Source organism: Odocoileus virginianus, chromosome 17, assembly GCF_023699985.2.
Source record: "Odocoileus virginianus isolate 20LAN1187 ecotype Illinois chromosome 17, Ovbor_1.2, whole genome shotgun sequence".
In the NCBI taxonomy this organism is placed as follows: domain Eukaryota; kingdom Metazoa; phylum Chordata; class Mammalia; order Artiodactyla; family Cervidae; genus Odocoileus; species Odocoileus virginianus.
This window is the reverse complement of record NC_069690.1, coordinates 8766703-8781255: the sequence shown is the minus strand read 5'-3', so window position 1 is coordinate 8781255 and position 14553 is coordinate 8766703. Positions and strand designations below refer to the sequence as shown.

Sequence of the window (14553 nt, the reverse complement as noted above, 5' to 3'; positions counted from 1 at the left end):
TTTCCTTTCTTTCTGTGTTTTCACACTTCTCTGATTAAGTTTGCTCTTTGGAACTTGAAGAAGGCCTAGGAGGCTAAAGTTTTTCTACAGACAAAAGACAGGCAGAAGACAGTGGGGATTGGTGGGGGCGTGGGCTCTGTCCTGGGAAGGCCCATAGGGTCCTGCTCAGTTACAGTTTCCCCCTTTTCTTTGATATTCCTGTCTTGAGGGGGAACAGGTACAGGAAAGGAAAGGGAATAAAGTTCTGGATTGAGAGGTTAGTCATAAACTCAGCAGAGGAACTTGGTTTTAAGGGGGCTGAATTTCATTCAAAGATGATAATGTTAACATTTCAGTTTATTTTAATGTCCCTACAACTTTATATACATTTATTTGAGTTATGATCACATTTTGAAGAAATGTATGTATCTTATATATCTTCTGTTTTTCACTTAATATTTTGTCAAAATTTTTCTCTATATGATTAAAAACTATTTTAAAATTAAGTTTGGGACTTCCATGGTGGTCCAGTGGTTAAGACTGTGCTTCCACTGAAGGGGGCATGGGTTTGATCCCTGGTCAGAAGCTAAGATCCCACATGCCACATTAAACAAAATTAAGTTTAATGGTTGGATACTATTGTGTCCTGAGGCCCATCTTTCTAATCTGTGGCCTGTAACTGGACAGTTATTAATAACTGAAATTATTTCCAGTTTTTTTTACTGTGATGAGGTAGTGTGTGCTCTGGAGCTCACTTGTTCAAGCATGCCCATCTGGGCTCTTGAGCTTGTTCATGCCATCTCTCTCAATACATTTCTGGTAGTAGAATTCCTAGGTCAAAAAGCACACACATTTTCATTTTGAATCTTCTTTTTTTTTTTTTTTTTTAACTCTGAGCCATGTTAGTGGAAACCTTCAGTCCTAACCATTGGACAGCCAGGGAATTCCCCATTTTGAAACTTATCACCAAGCGTTTGCACTACTTACAGTCCAACTAACAGTATACGGGGTGGGGGGGAAGGGCGCGGGCAAACCAGTATATGGGAACTGGTTTTCCAGCTTCGACCCTAGCATTGGCCTTTGTATGTAGTGTGTATATGTGCTCAGTCGTGTCCGACTCTTTGAGACTCCAAAGACTGTAGCCAGACAGGCTTCTCTGTCCATGGAATTTTCAAGGCAAGAACACTGGAGTGGGTTGCTATATCCTATTCCAGGGGAATCTTCCCAACCCAGAGATTGAACCCTCAACTCTTGTATCTCCTGCATTGGTAGATGGGTTCTTTACCACTAGTGCCACCTGGGAAGCCCAGCACTGGCCTTTAGCAGTCTTTAAATGGTTGGTTGTTTTTTTTTATTGAGGTATAATTGACTTTAAGTGGTTATTATAATTTATTATGACTAAGAGAGGTTAAAAATCTTTTCATATAACTTTATTGGCCAAGTGTATTTTATTATTGTAACTATCCCATTATATCCTTTGCCCACTTTTTTTTTCTTTTTTTTTTTTTTCCACTTTTTATTTTTAATGGTGGTAAAATACACATAACGTAAAATTTACCATCTTTGGGAATTCCCTGCAGTTCAGTGGTTAGGACTTGGTGGTTTCATTGCAGTTGCTTGGGTTCAATCCCTGGCCAGGGAACTAAGATCCCGAAAGCTGTGTGACATGGTCAAAAGAAATTTACCATCTTAACTATCTTTAAGTGTAAGTTTCAGTAGTGTTCATTATATTCACAGTGTTGTGCAACTTATGTCAACAACTTTTTTATCTTGCACACCTGAAACTCTGTACCCTTTGAACAACTCACCATTTTTCATTTCCTTATACAAATGGAATCATATAGAATTTATCTTTTTGTGCCTGATTTATTTCACTTAACATAATGTTTTCAAGGTATGATACATTCATGTTATAGCATCTATCAGAATTTCTTTCCTTCTTAAGGTTGAACAACATTCCATTGTATATATTTACATTCATCTGTACATAGACACTTGAGTTGCTTCTACCTCTTGGCTATTGTAATACTGCTACGAACACGGGTGCATGTTCCTTTCTCACTTTTTAACTAGGCTACTTTTAATTTAAAATATGTATTTGTTTTTATTATCAGAAATGATAACTAACATTTATTATGATAGGCTCAGCATTCTGCTCAGTTTTGTCTGGCATTAAAACCCAAAATTCTTAAGCTGCCAACTCTCTCATATGCATATTCTATTATACAGGCTACTTACCTAATCACTATATGGCAGATATCTTCCCACTTTGTCACATGTATTTAGACTTTATGAGGTTTTCTATTTTATTGATGTTATGTATATGCAAAGTTTATATTTAATTCTTACTTTGGTAACATGCTTAGAAAGTCTTTTCTTGTTAATTCCCTAGTGGCTCAGTGGTTAGGACTCCACTGCAGGGGGCACTGGGAACTAAGGTCCTCCAAGCCCTTTGGCAAGACCAAAAAGAAGTCTTTATTTTCTTCAAAATTATTATAAACATAATCATCTGTATTTTTTATATATGGTTTATGATTTAATTTGAATATTGTAATCTATGTGATTTTTTTTTTAAATGTAGGAGAAAGCATTTTTTCCCCCTTCTCTCCAGTGGTAAGACAGTTTTCTAAATAATCTTTATAAGGCAATTGATCTGTTCCCCCACCTATATAAAATGCTGTCTTTATCATATGCTTTTTTTTGGCCGGGCCAAGCAGTTTGTGGGATCTGAGTTTCTCAAACCCTTGCCCCCTGCAATGGAAGGGTGGGTTCTTAACCACTGGACTGCAAAGGAAGTCTCCAACATATTTTTATATATGTAGGTCCTATATACCTGATATAAAACCTATTTGGTTATCGCGTACTGTTCTTTTATTTACTTATTTTTGGCTACACTGAGTCTTCGTTGCTGTGTGGGCTTTCTCTAGTTGCTGCCAGTGGGGGCATTTCTCTTTGTTCATAAATGAGATTAATCTGTGAGATGATTACATCTACTTTGGTTTTGGCAACAAAGTTTTGCAACATTTGTAAAATGAACTAAAGCTTCTCTACTTTTTCTGGATAACTTATGTTTATATTTAAAATAAAAATGTAAGTATTTCCTTTTATTTTTCTATGGAATGTTGTGGCTTTCCTCAAAGCCAAACTTCACAGGGCTTCTGTGAGGATGTAGCATTAATGTTTTAACCTGCTTGAGCTATAAGAGCATGAAGGACAGTCATGCTTTTGCCCTAAGGCAGATTGCCTTGGACATATATTTTGATAACTGGGCCAAAAACAATGAAGTTCCCATGAAATAGTGAAACTAACCTTGTGAAGGGCTCTGTGTTATTTAAGAAAGCACCACTAGGAAATTCCCTGATGGTCCAATGGTTGGAACTTGGCGCTTTCCCTGTTGAGGGCTCAGGTTTGAGCTAGGGAGGTAAGATCCAACAAGCATCATGGTCAGAAAGGAAAACACTGTCAGTGCTGTTTACAGAGGCAAACACCTGGAAGTAACCCACGTGCCCACCAACAGGTGACTGGTTTAAGATGTGTGTGTGCGTGCACAATGGAGTATTGCTGTCATAAAAAAGAATGACATGTTACCTCTATAGTAATGTAGATGGACCTAGAGAGTATCATACTATGTGAAGTAAAAGACAAATACTATATGATACCACATATATGAAGTCTAAAAAGTAATAAAAATGAATCTGTATAAAGAAACAGAAGCAGAGTCAGCCAGAAAACAAACTTATCGTGACCAAAGGGGAAATGGAGGTGGAAAGGGATAAATTAGTAGTATGGGGTTGGCAGATATAAACTACTATACATAAAACAGATAAACATTAAAGACTTAGTATATAACACACGGAACTAAATTCAATATCTTGTAACAACCTATAGTGGAAAAAAATATGAAAAAAAACTGAATCACTTTGCTGTACACCCACAAGTGACACAATATTGTAAATCAACTATATCTTACAAATAAAAAGAAGGCATTGCTAGTCACAGACCTTCTGAAAATGGCATTTTGAATTTAAGAGTTGTTTGGTGATAATAGTAGTCTAGCTCACAGATACCATTTTCTCCTTACAAGTGTGGTTCCCAGCCAGATTTCAAGATCTCTAACTTTAGAAAAAAAACTATTAATTAATCTTTTGGCTGCGCTGGGTTTCTGTTGCTGTGTGTGGGCTTTCTCTAGTTTCAGTGAGCAGGGGCTACTCAGTGTGGAGTTGTCTCTTGTTGCGGAGCACAGGTTGTAGGGTGCGTGGGCTTCAGTAGTTGTGGAACACTGGCTTAGTTGTCCCTCGGCCTGTGGAATCATCCCAGACCAGGGATCAAACCTGTGTCTCCTGAACTGGCAGGAGGATTTTTAAATACTGGACTACCAGGGAAGCCCCAAGTTTTCCAACTTTTATTTCACAGACACACAAAAATGTAAATATTTTGTTTCTCGATTACATATGCAGGTATGTATGTATATATGAGTATATATTTTATATATGTATTACATATAATAGTTCTTTCTTTGGGGGGAGAGAGTTTATGAAAATCAAACTGAAAGGTCAGACTTCAGACTTCATGATCTCTGTCTTCCACCCCAGTATTTTTTCCTCTCTCCCCATCTCAGTTACCTCTGTGTTCTCAGTTATTGCTTGTTAGTTTTTAATATGAGTTTTACAAATAGCATTATTTCTTCCGGTTTTAAAGATAAAAAGCTTGGAAATTCCCTGGTGGTCCAGTGGTTAGGACTCCATGCTTTCACTGCTGTGGGCCCATGTTCAATCTGTAGTAGAGGAACTAAGATCCTGCAAGTTGCCCAGTGTGGCCAGGAAAAAAAAGAAAAGATATAAAACTCTGGCTGATTTATTTTGGTGGAGGAGAGAATACCAGAAGAGTCCTTCTGTAAGATAAAAATGTGAGAACTATGTTGGTTCTTTTTTTTTTTTTTTGACCCCGCCCCCTCTATGTTGGTTCTAGTGTGATCTTGGGCAACTGAAGAACAGTTAAACATGGGAACTCCAGTTCTAACATACACTGAGGCAGAAAGGAGAGCACATGATATTAATCATGTGAACATGTAATACATGAAGTACTAACCGCTGCCTAAAACAGGATTTGCTCTTTTCGAAGGGTCTGAGATAGTCTTGGAGAGGTCAGGAATTTCTTGTAGGATGGGTTGAGTCTCTAGTAGTCTTGTGGATTTCAGACACCCATGAAAAAGCAAAAGAATGCCCCTGCGTTTGTAGTGTCGAGCACAGGAGGGTTTAAGGATAAGTCAAAACACAACTTAGTCTCAATTTGGAGAGGAGACACTCTTGATCACAAAAGTGATTTCCAACGGTGAGGATCATCACAGTCCAGCTGAATGGACCCCTACAGTTCATCCAAATATCTGCCGTAGGAGGGGTTATTGCATGAGCTTTCCACTAACTCAGTTCAAAATTAGAATTAGTATTTGTGCAGCTGTTCTTGTAAGGGCGATCATTTGCCCCACATTTGAAAAAGAGCTTATTTTGTACTTGTGCTTGAAGCTTTGAACGCTCAAGTTATTTGCAGCTCTAACTACATTGACTTAATTTTCCAAACGTAGTTTTACCAAATTTCATCTTTTCAGACTTGCTATTTCTGTTGCGTCGATACCGGCTTCCTGAACTGCGCCAGAATCACAGCGAGGCCGTTAGCTCCAAGCCCTTGAAAGAAGCAACTTACTTTTATATCTGTAGAGTCTTTGCCTTTAAGTTTCATTCCAGTAACTATACCAGGAAAAGGAACACGCTAAATGAGATCAGCAAAAGGGGTGTGGAACATGTAGATGAGCGCAGTGACTGCCGGTAATGCTTACACTAGGCGTTATATTTTCTATGATTTGGCAACATTGAGATATACAAAGTAGTCCTTTGTAATTATAGTTTGAAGGCTCAATTCCAGAAATGGGGGGAGAGGTCTGTAAAAATGCACGAGAAAAGTGACCCTCTCTTTAGAGTGATTAGAATATGTGGGTGACATGGCAGAGGCCGGTAACAACTCATACTTACCTGGCAGGGGAGATACCATGATCACGAAGGTGGTTTTCCCAGGGCGAGGCTTATCCATTGCACTCCGGATGTGCTGACCCCTGCGATTTCCCCAAATGTGGGAAACTCGACTGCATAATTTGTGGTAGTGGGGGACTGCGTTCGCGCTTTCCCCTGATATGGCTTGTCTAAGAGAAGGCACCAGATTGGTATTTTCTTTTGTTACTAGTAGTGGCTATTTAGAGTTACTGGTGTAAATTATCCCAGTTTTAAACTATGGGGATCATTAGGTTGGCTGAAGACGTACAAGATTTTTTTTTTCTGTTATGGTTACTTCCAGGGTTTTTGGTATTTCGATTTTCCAGCAGTGGTTAAACGCCCGGGCGTGTTTGTTTTTCCTTTTTTACAAAAAAAAAAAAAACTGTTGGTCTCTTTCATCGCTGTTAAAGACTTGAAAGAAATTTCTTAACTACTGTGGAAATAGAAAGTAATCTATTCAGTGGTCTCTTTCTCCGAGGGGAGGCTCATTTTATGACCTTTCCTTTCTTCACGAGTAGTTATAGCGGGAACCTCTTGAAAGCAACCTGTCCTTGCTCTGTGGTCCGTTTCTCCATTTTCTGGTGTCTCAGACGGTAGTGTCTGCCCGCAATACGGGCGACCCGCGTTTGATCCTTGGGTCGGGAAGATCCCCTGGAGAAGGAAATGTGCAACTCACTCCAGTACTCTTGCCTGGAAAATTCCATGGGCAGAGGAGCCTTGTAAACTACAATCCATGGGGTCGCAAAGAGTCGGACACGACTGAGCCGCCAGTTTTCAAAGCCACCAGTTTCGTGTCTTCGGTCAGTTGATAATGTAACTCCTCTCCATAAAAGTCTTTTATTATATTAGGCGCACCTGGGTAATTCGGACTATCCCCGCCCCACCCAGTCTCAAAGCTAATCGCATCCCTACAATCTGTTCTGTCACAAAGGTGGGTCACATTCCCGGCTCCGGGGATTAGGCCCCGAGCGTCTCCAGGCTGTCCGTCAGCCTATCGTGAGACCCGGGTACCGTCGGCGCTACGGAGTGACGTCACTAAGGTGCGCGGAGTATGTAAATGATCTCGGCGTCGGCTGGCCCTGTTCAGAATGACTATGAAGCGTTTGTATTATTTTGCAAATGTTGCGGTACTCGCAGTGTGCTTGTCAGGCCCTTCTAGTTGGGAGAAGCCGTTGTTTCGTAAGTGAGGGTGTAGAGTCTGCGGTGCAGAGAGTGACCGTAAGTGCGAAGTGTTTGGAATGTGAGGCTGAGGTGGCAGGCAGGGCCAGCAACTCATACTTACCTGGCAGGGGAGATACCATGATCACGAAGGTGGTTTTCCCAGGGCGAGGCTTATCCATTGCACTCCGGATGTGCTGACCCCTGCGATTTCCCCAAATGTGGGAAACTCGACTGCATAATTTGTGGTAGTGGGGGACTGCGTTCGCGCTTTCCCCTGAATTTATTTTTCGTTTAAGAAAAGTTGTAGGTTTTTTTTTGTTAGATAGGGATATAGGGGTCTAACTTATTCTAAAAACTGGAAGCGTTGTGGAGGTTTCCGCAGCAGTGTTAATGCGGCTGTCTGGCTTTTTTTCTTTTCTTTTTGCCGTTTTTATGTTTTGTTTTTTTTTTTTTTTTTTTCACTTTTTAGGTAGTATTATGTTAAAGAGTGGTGGTTTGATTTTAGTCTTTTTGTTTATTGATGCTTTGGTGAGTTTTATTTTTCAGGATTTTTTGGAGGTCGTGCGATTGGCGAATTTAGTTTATTGTTTGGAAGTGGGGTTTTGGTCGAGTTTTTCTTGCAATGGGTTCGGAAGTTAAGGGAAGATTTTAAACGCAGTGTTGAAGGTGTACGGGTGACTCAGATCTCAATATGCTTTATGGCTTGAAGTTTCATTTTTGCCTTTATTTTCAGAATATTGTGCTTAATCGCTCAGTCTGCTTGACGTTTTGTGACCCTGTCAGGCTCTTTTGTCCATGGATTTTCCAGCGGAGAATGCAAGAATGTGTTGCCATTTGCTTCCCTAGGGGATCTTGCCCACGCAGGAATCGAACAGGGGTCTTCTGCACTGCAAGTGGATTCTTTACCAGCTGAGCTTTCAAAGTGGGTTAATGTAATTTGTGGCAGTGAAGTGAATGTTAATCTTGCTGCTTTTCTGATTTTTACCTCTGGTAGAAAAAGAGGATTAATGTTTATTTATTAATGTTTATTTCGTCTGTTCTCTTAGGTCAGTTTGAAATCTGGATTTTTGACGCTGTTGAAATATCCTCATAAGTAGCCATTTTTCTCTGTAGCACAGTCAAAATTTGGGACTTTTATACAGCTTTAGGGGGCTCTTCTGTTAATCCTTTCTACTTCAGCAAGTTAAATTGAAAAGATTAGTTTCTTCTTTATTACCTAAGGAATGCTACATCTGGATTGACTGTGGATATATCTAAAGGTTCCCAACCTGGAGACGGCAATGGCACCCCACTCCAGTACTCTTGCCTAGAAAATTCCATGGATGGAGGAGCCTGGTGGGCTACAGTCCATGGAGTTGCAAAGAGTCGGACACCACTGAGCGAAAAAAGAAAAGGTCCCAACCAGTGTCTTTGAGAACCTGTTTTGTTGCTGAATATTAGAATGTGTCTGCAGGCAACCGATTCCTGTATATGCTGCTGATTCACTGTATTTCATTTTCAGGATATGGTATATTCTGGTTCTGCCTATTTTTCAGATGTAGCTATTTAGATTTCTAGTGACCTTCGCACTCGTGCTTACCTGTCTTGCAGAAACAGTTCCTGCTGCTTCTCTCCTAGAACAAATCTTATCCATCTGTATTTAGTCCTTTCCTGACCCTTAGCAATCGGACAGGGTAATTTACAGTGTCTCCAGGGGTCTGATACATAAAAATATGATCTTTCACTTGACTTCTAAGTTTAAGTACTTACCTGGTAATTAACAATAATCACCTGAGTTCTGCAGGCTTTGTTTAAAAGGGAACATGAGAGACACAAAGTACAGATATTTTGCAGCATGTTTTTAAAATTTGTATCAAAATAACACATATATTTCTCATAGTTCTTTTAGTTTTCTTATTTTATTAATTTACTTTTATTATTTAAAATTCTTATTTATTTATTTGTTTTTGGTTATGGTGGGTCTTCATTGCTGCACTGGGGCTTTCTCTAGTTGCAGCAAGAGGGACTACTCTTCCCTGTGGTGGGAGGGCTTCCCATTGGCAGATTCTTAGCCTCTGTACCACCGGGAAGTCCAGTCCTTTTAGGTTTCTAAGCTAAGTTCTTATGCTTCTTCCCATTCTCCAGGTCCTCTTCAAAGGGAGACACTTTCCACTCCAAAAACAATTAAAGTTTTATTCTTGTGACATTTATGAACCTCTTTGTTTCTAAACTAGTGTGCAGGGTATTATTCTTCAATGCAGGGTTCCACCAATCCCTGGACCTACAGAAGGAGGTGATCAGTGAGCAAGCAAAGCTTCATTTTCCCACTCCCTATTGCTCCCGCCTGAACCATCCCCACACAACCCCTCAATCTCCCCAAACCTGGTCTGTGTAAAAAAATTTTCTTCCATGAAACCAGTCCCTGGTATCAAAAAGGTTGGGGAACCTCTGCTTTAATGCATCCATTCTTTTTTTTTCCAACTAGTACCGAGTGGCCAAAATGTGTTCTGATGTTGTTATTACTTAATGCAATGCATTGTAACTGTGCAGGTGGGCAAACTATTTCTTTTTTTTTAATTAAACTTTTTATTTTGTATTATAGTATAGCCAGCTACCAACTTTTTAAAATTTATTTTAATTGGAGGCTAATTCCTTTACAGTATCGTAGTGGTTTTTGCCATACATTGACGTGAATCAGCCATGGGTATACATGGTGTGTCCCCCATCCTGACCCTCCCTCCCACCTCCCTCCCCATCCCATCCCTCAGGGTCATCCCAGTGCACCGGCCCTGAGCGCCCTGTCTCATGCATCCAACCTGGACTGGCGATGTCTTTCACATATGGTAATATACATGCTTCAATGCTATTTTTGATGTTGTCTATGCTTAATAATGGTAAATAAAGATTTAGATCTCTTGCACCACCCTTTCTTCTCTATTTTTTCTAATATAGTTTAAAAACCATTTGGTTAAATCAGTATTCAGTTTATATTATTCTTAGGGAAACATTATTCACAACAGAACATTGTCATTGAATGTCACGGTTCCCTTTAATTTTATTGTTTTTCTGGTTAGATTTTTTTCCCTTCTGCTTTTTTTTTTTCCTTCTTTTTCTTTTCTGTTTTTGGTCGTGTATCAAGGCATGCAGGATCTTAGTTCTGCCACCTGGGATCAAACCCGTGTCCCCTGCAGTGGAAGCACAGAATCCTAACCACTGGACTGCAATGGTGGCAGTGGATTAGTAGCTAAGTCATGTCCAACTTTTGCAACCCCATGGACTGTAGCCTGACAGGCTCCTCTGTCCATGGGATTTTCCAGGCAAGAATACTGGAGTGGGTTGCCATTATAGCCTCTTGTTTTCCACAAGGCCAATCATATCAAGTAATCTTATTAGTTTAAATGTTGTTTTGTTTTGTTTTTCCTGGAGGTCTATCTACTTCTGTTTTTCCTGTACCTAATCTCATTGTTCTTTTGGACTGCTGCATAGGTGAAATAGTTTAAATGGGTATCAAATTCTAATGGAGTTAAAATTTTCTTCATGATTTCAGAGGCATCACTTTTTTGACTTATAACCTCTGGAAACTATTGAGAAGAATTTCTGATTCTTTATACTATTTATGTGATATGTGTGACTGATCTTTTCATTCTTAGAAAAATGAATTTCGTTTCATTTTTCTGTAATTTCCTAACTTTTTGCCATAGTGTATCATGCAGCCATTCATTGTATGGGGCACTTAATGAAAGTCCTTTCGACCTTTAGAAAGCCTTTCTATGTTGGGAAGTTGTCTTGAATTTTTTCATTGGTGATTTCCTCGCCTTGGTTTTTAATTTTCCAAAAACTTCCCATATTTGGATATTAGAACTCCTACAGTGGTCCTCTGATTAGGAAAAAAACATATATCTGTTCTCCATCTATTCATCTTTTTTGCTGAACCTGTGTATTCAGTTTTTTATTTCTATGATCATATCTTTAGGACCTCTTTTTTCTTTTGTTCTAAGTTTCTGCTTTGTGTAGCTGCTTCTTTCTATATGTATATATTTTTTTCTATATCTTTTGTCCTCTGGCTGTGCTGGGTCTTTGTTGCTCTGCACGGGCTTTCTCTAGTTGCGGTGAGCCGGGGCTGCTCTTCCTTGTGGTGCTCCGGTTTCTCACTGCAGTAGCTTCTCTTGTTGTGGAGCACAGGCTCTTGGGCACTCCAGCTGCCATAGTTGTGGCACACAGGCTCAGCAGTTGTGGCATGTGGGCTCCAGAGTGCATGCTCAGTAGTTTTGGCCCATGGGCTTTAGTTGCTCCAAGGCATGTGGAGTCTTGCCGGACCAGGGATTGAACCTGTGTCCCCTGCATTGGCAAATGGATTGTTATCCACTGTGCTACTACGGAAGTCCTGTATAGCTTCTAATACTTGTTTTTCAGATGCAAAGTCTTCTTTTATATTTCTGAAGATTTTAATGATTATTTTTTATTTTCTTTTTAAATTTTCTTCTTTTTGCATAGTCTGTCTCCACCATATTGTCTTCCTTTGGTTGGCTGAGCTGCTGTTATAATTGTCTCCTCATGTTAACAAACAGGGAGCTGGTTGGAAGCCCTGAGTGCCAAGGTGAGGTTGTATGGTCTCTCTGCTTCCCTGCAGAGTGATCTCCCTACACCTTTGTAGGGGACGCCCATGTCGACATCGATGGGACTTTCTTCTAGGGTGTTCACATTCCTCAGAGGAAGCTTTCAGTATCCTGGAAGGTAAAGGCTTAGTTACCAGTGTTCTGGAAACCAAATGAAGGATGAGAGGGAGAAGGTGTCAGCATTCAGCCTTTGGAATGCATATGTACATCCTCTTTTCAGTAACTGTTTGAACTTTTACCTGAGTTTCAAGACTTCTCCAGAGAGCCTCAGTTGTACCTTCCTCCATTATCACCACTCTGAAGAGTGCCTGGATGGGCTGCTTATCCAGCAGCATGGTGAGAGAGGTCTGGCCATCTCTTCTCAAACAGCTTTCCATCAGCTTGGTTTCTTTTTATCTCCATTTCACCTGGCTCTAGAGGCTCTGATACTATTAAATCTGGAATGTTTTGAGTATTGGGTATTCTGCAGTCTCAACTGGGTATTCTGCAGTATCAATTGGGTTAGTTTTCAGCTTTATCCAGAACTAGCTTAAGAGTTGGGGGTTCCTGGTCTAGTTCATTCATTTCTCACTGGTAACTGTCAAAAATACATCGCTGTTGTCCCTTCTGTCCTCCCCATTCTTGAAGACTGTTGCCTTTTAAAAATTGCTTTTTTTGCAGTTTCCATGGGATTTTGAGAGAGAGTGAAATTTATAAATATTCAATATACTGTCTCTTCCTAAAACCCAGAATTATTTACAGTAATGAAAAACTGAACCAATAATGTCCAGCAACAGAGGAATGAGTGTATGAGTTACAATCCAGTCATAAGATGGACTGTCATGCAGAAATTTTATGCTTTCTATAAGCTTTTAATGGCTGTTTGAAGTTAATGGGTAAAGTAATACACACAGTAGTTACATGTTGTATTATTTTGCTGTTTTGTTTTTTGGTTTTTTTTTTTTGGGCCAAGTGACTTGTTTAGTTCACCAACCGAGATGGAAGGAACCCAGGCCCTCTGAAGTGGAAACACAGAGTCTGAACCACCAGGGAATTCCCATATTTCAACTATTTAAAAAGAAACAAACAAGGAAAACCCTGATCTGGAGGCATGCAGTCTAGTGGGTGAAGTAGCTCTGAATGCTAGGCAGAGAAAAAGTGAGACAGTAATATAGGCACAGGGCTTCCCTGGTGGTTCAGTGGTAAAGAACCCACTTTCAATGCAGGAGACGTGGGTTCAGTCCTGGGTTGGAGAAGGAACTGGCAGCCCACTCCAGTATTCTTGCCTGGGAAATACCATGGACAAAGGAGCCTGGCAGACTACAGTTCATGGGGTTGGCAAAAGAGCTGGACATGACTGATTGACTGAACAACAATATAGGCATGGACTCGACTATGCTCAAGGTCACACAGAGGTATTATTGTGTCCTAAAATTGACTGACAGAAACCAGGCCAACCTCTCTTTCACCTCCCAAGTGATTTTACCAGGGTTATATTGCTGTTTAGTAGTTTTGGTGGCTGCTTTTCACCCTATTTATAATCAGTCCCGTTAACTCTGTGGATAAGCGGGGATAAAGAGGTAGGCTCTAGTGACTGAGGCAGTGTTGGCCCATAGCCTAATGTAAAAAACTTCACACAGATACAAAAATAGAGAGACAGAAGTCTGAAGAGACATTTTCTCTGAGTTGTGGTGGAGTCATTTGTACTACTGGGGATAGATGTTTTCCTTTGTTCATGGGATCTCCCAGGCAAGAATACTGGAGTGGGTTGCCGTTTCCTTCTCCAGGGGATCTCCCCAACCCAGGGATCAAACCCCAATCTCCTGCATCGCAGATGGATTCTTTACCATCTGAGCCACCAGGGGAGCCCCTTAACTTTGTTAGAGTATGAAAAGAATCTGTGTGCTTTTATAATTCCACTTAAAAAAAAAAGAAAACATATCAGAACCTAAGCTGATCCATGGGGTCGCAAAGAACGACTGAGCGACTGAACTGAACTGAAGGCTGATCCGTTCAAAATTGTCATTTCAGACCTGAAACCAAAAAGCTCCTAGAAAAGAACACAGGCAGAACACCCTTTGGCATAAATCATAGTGATATTTTTAAGATCTGACTCCTAAGACAAAAGAAACAAAAGCAAGAATAAACAAATGGGACCTAACTAAGCTTACAGAGTTTTGCACAGCAAAGGAAACCATCAACTGTTAAAACAAAAAGACAACCTAATGAATAGGAGAAAGTATTTACAAATAATGTGACTGATGAGAGGTTAATATCCAAAATATATATAAGCAGCTCATATAACTCATATCAAAAAACAATTTAAAACCCAATTTAAAAATGGGCAGAAGACCTGAATAGATAATTTTCCGAAGAAGATACACAGATAGCCAACAGGCAAATGAATGTTAGCTCAATGTTCCTAATCATCAGAGAAATGCAGATCAAAATCACAATGATTTTCACAGTTGTCAGAATAGTCATCATCAAAAAGACTACAAATAACAAATGTTGGGGAGAATGTGGAGAAAATGGAACCCTTGGACACCTTTGATGAGAATGTAAATTGGTGCATCCACTGTGGAAAGCTGCCGGGGTCCTTTCCCAGCAGGATCCAGGGGCACCCTCAGGATGAACGGTGTCGGCGAGAGAAGACACGTAGGACCCGCCTTGATGGGGCCAAGTCTGCGAGGGAGAGAGAGAGAAAGAGACCAAATGTGCAGCAGAGTCTGGCAGTTGCTTTATTTTTCACCATCGCCTTTATACCCTAAGTTGGTACATTCCTAAGGGGCAGA

The 14553-nt window shown here is 40.2% G+C and overlaps 1 protein-coding gene and 2 non-coding genes across 8 annotated transcripts in view; all 3 read left to right on the top strand.

Moving 5' to 3' along the window:
- Nucleotides 1-14553, top strand: part of TEX14 (testis expressed 14, intercellular bridge forming factor) — a 146030-nt gene that overhangs the window by 5047 nt on the left and 126430 nt on the right. The gene's annotated exons all lie outside the window — the stretch shown is intronic.
- Nucleotides 5998-6161, top strand: LOC139039309 (U1 spliceosomal RNA). Its single transcript, XR_011492627.1, has one exon. It is a non-coding gene; the product is annotated as a U1 spliceosomal RNA (small nuclear RNA).
- LOC139039298 (U1 spliceosomal RNA) lies at nt 7298-7461 on the top strand. The gene has a single exon (XR_011492617.1). It is a non-coding gene; the product is annotated as a U1 spliceosomal RNA (small nuclear RNA).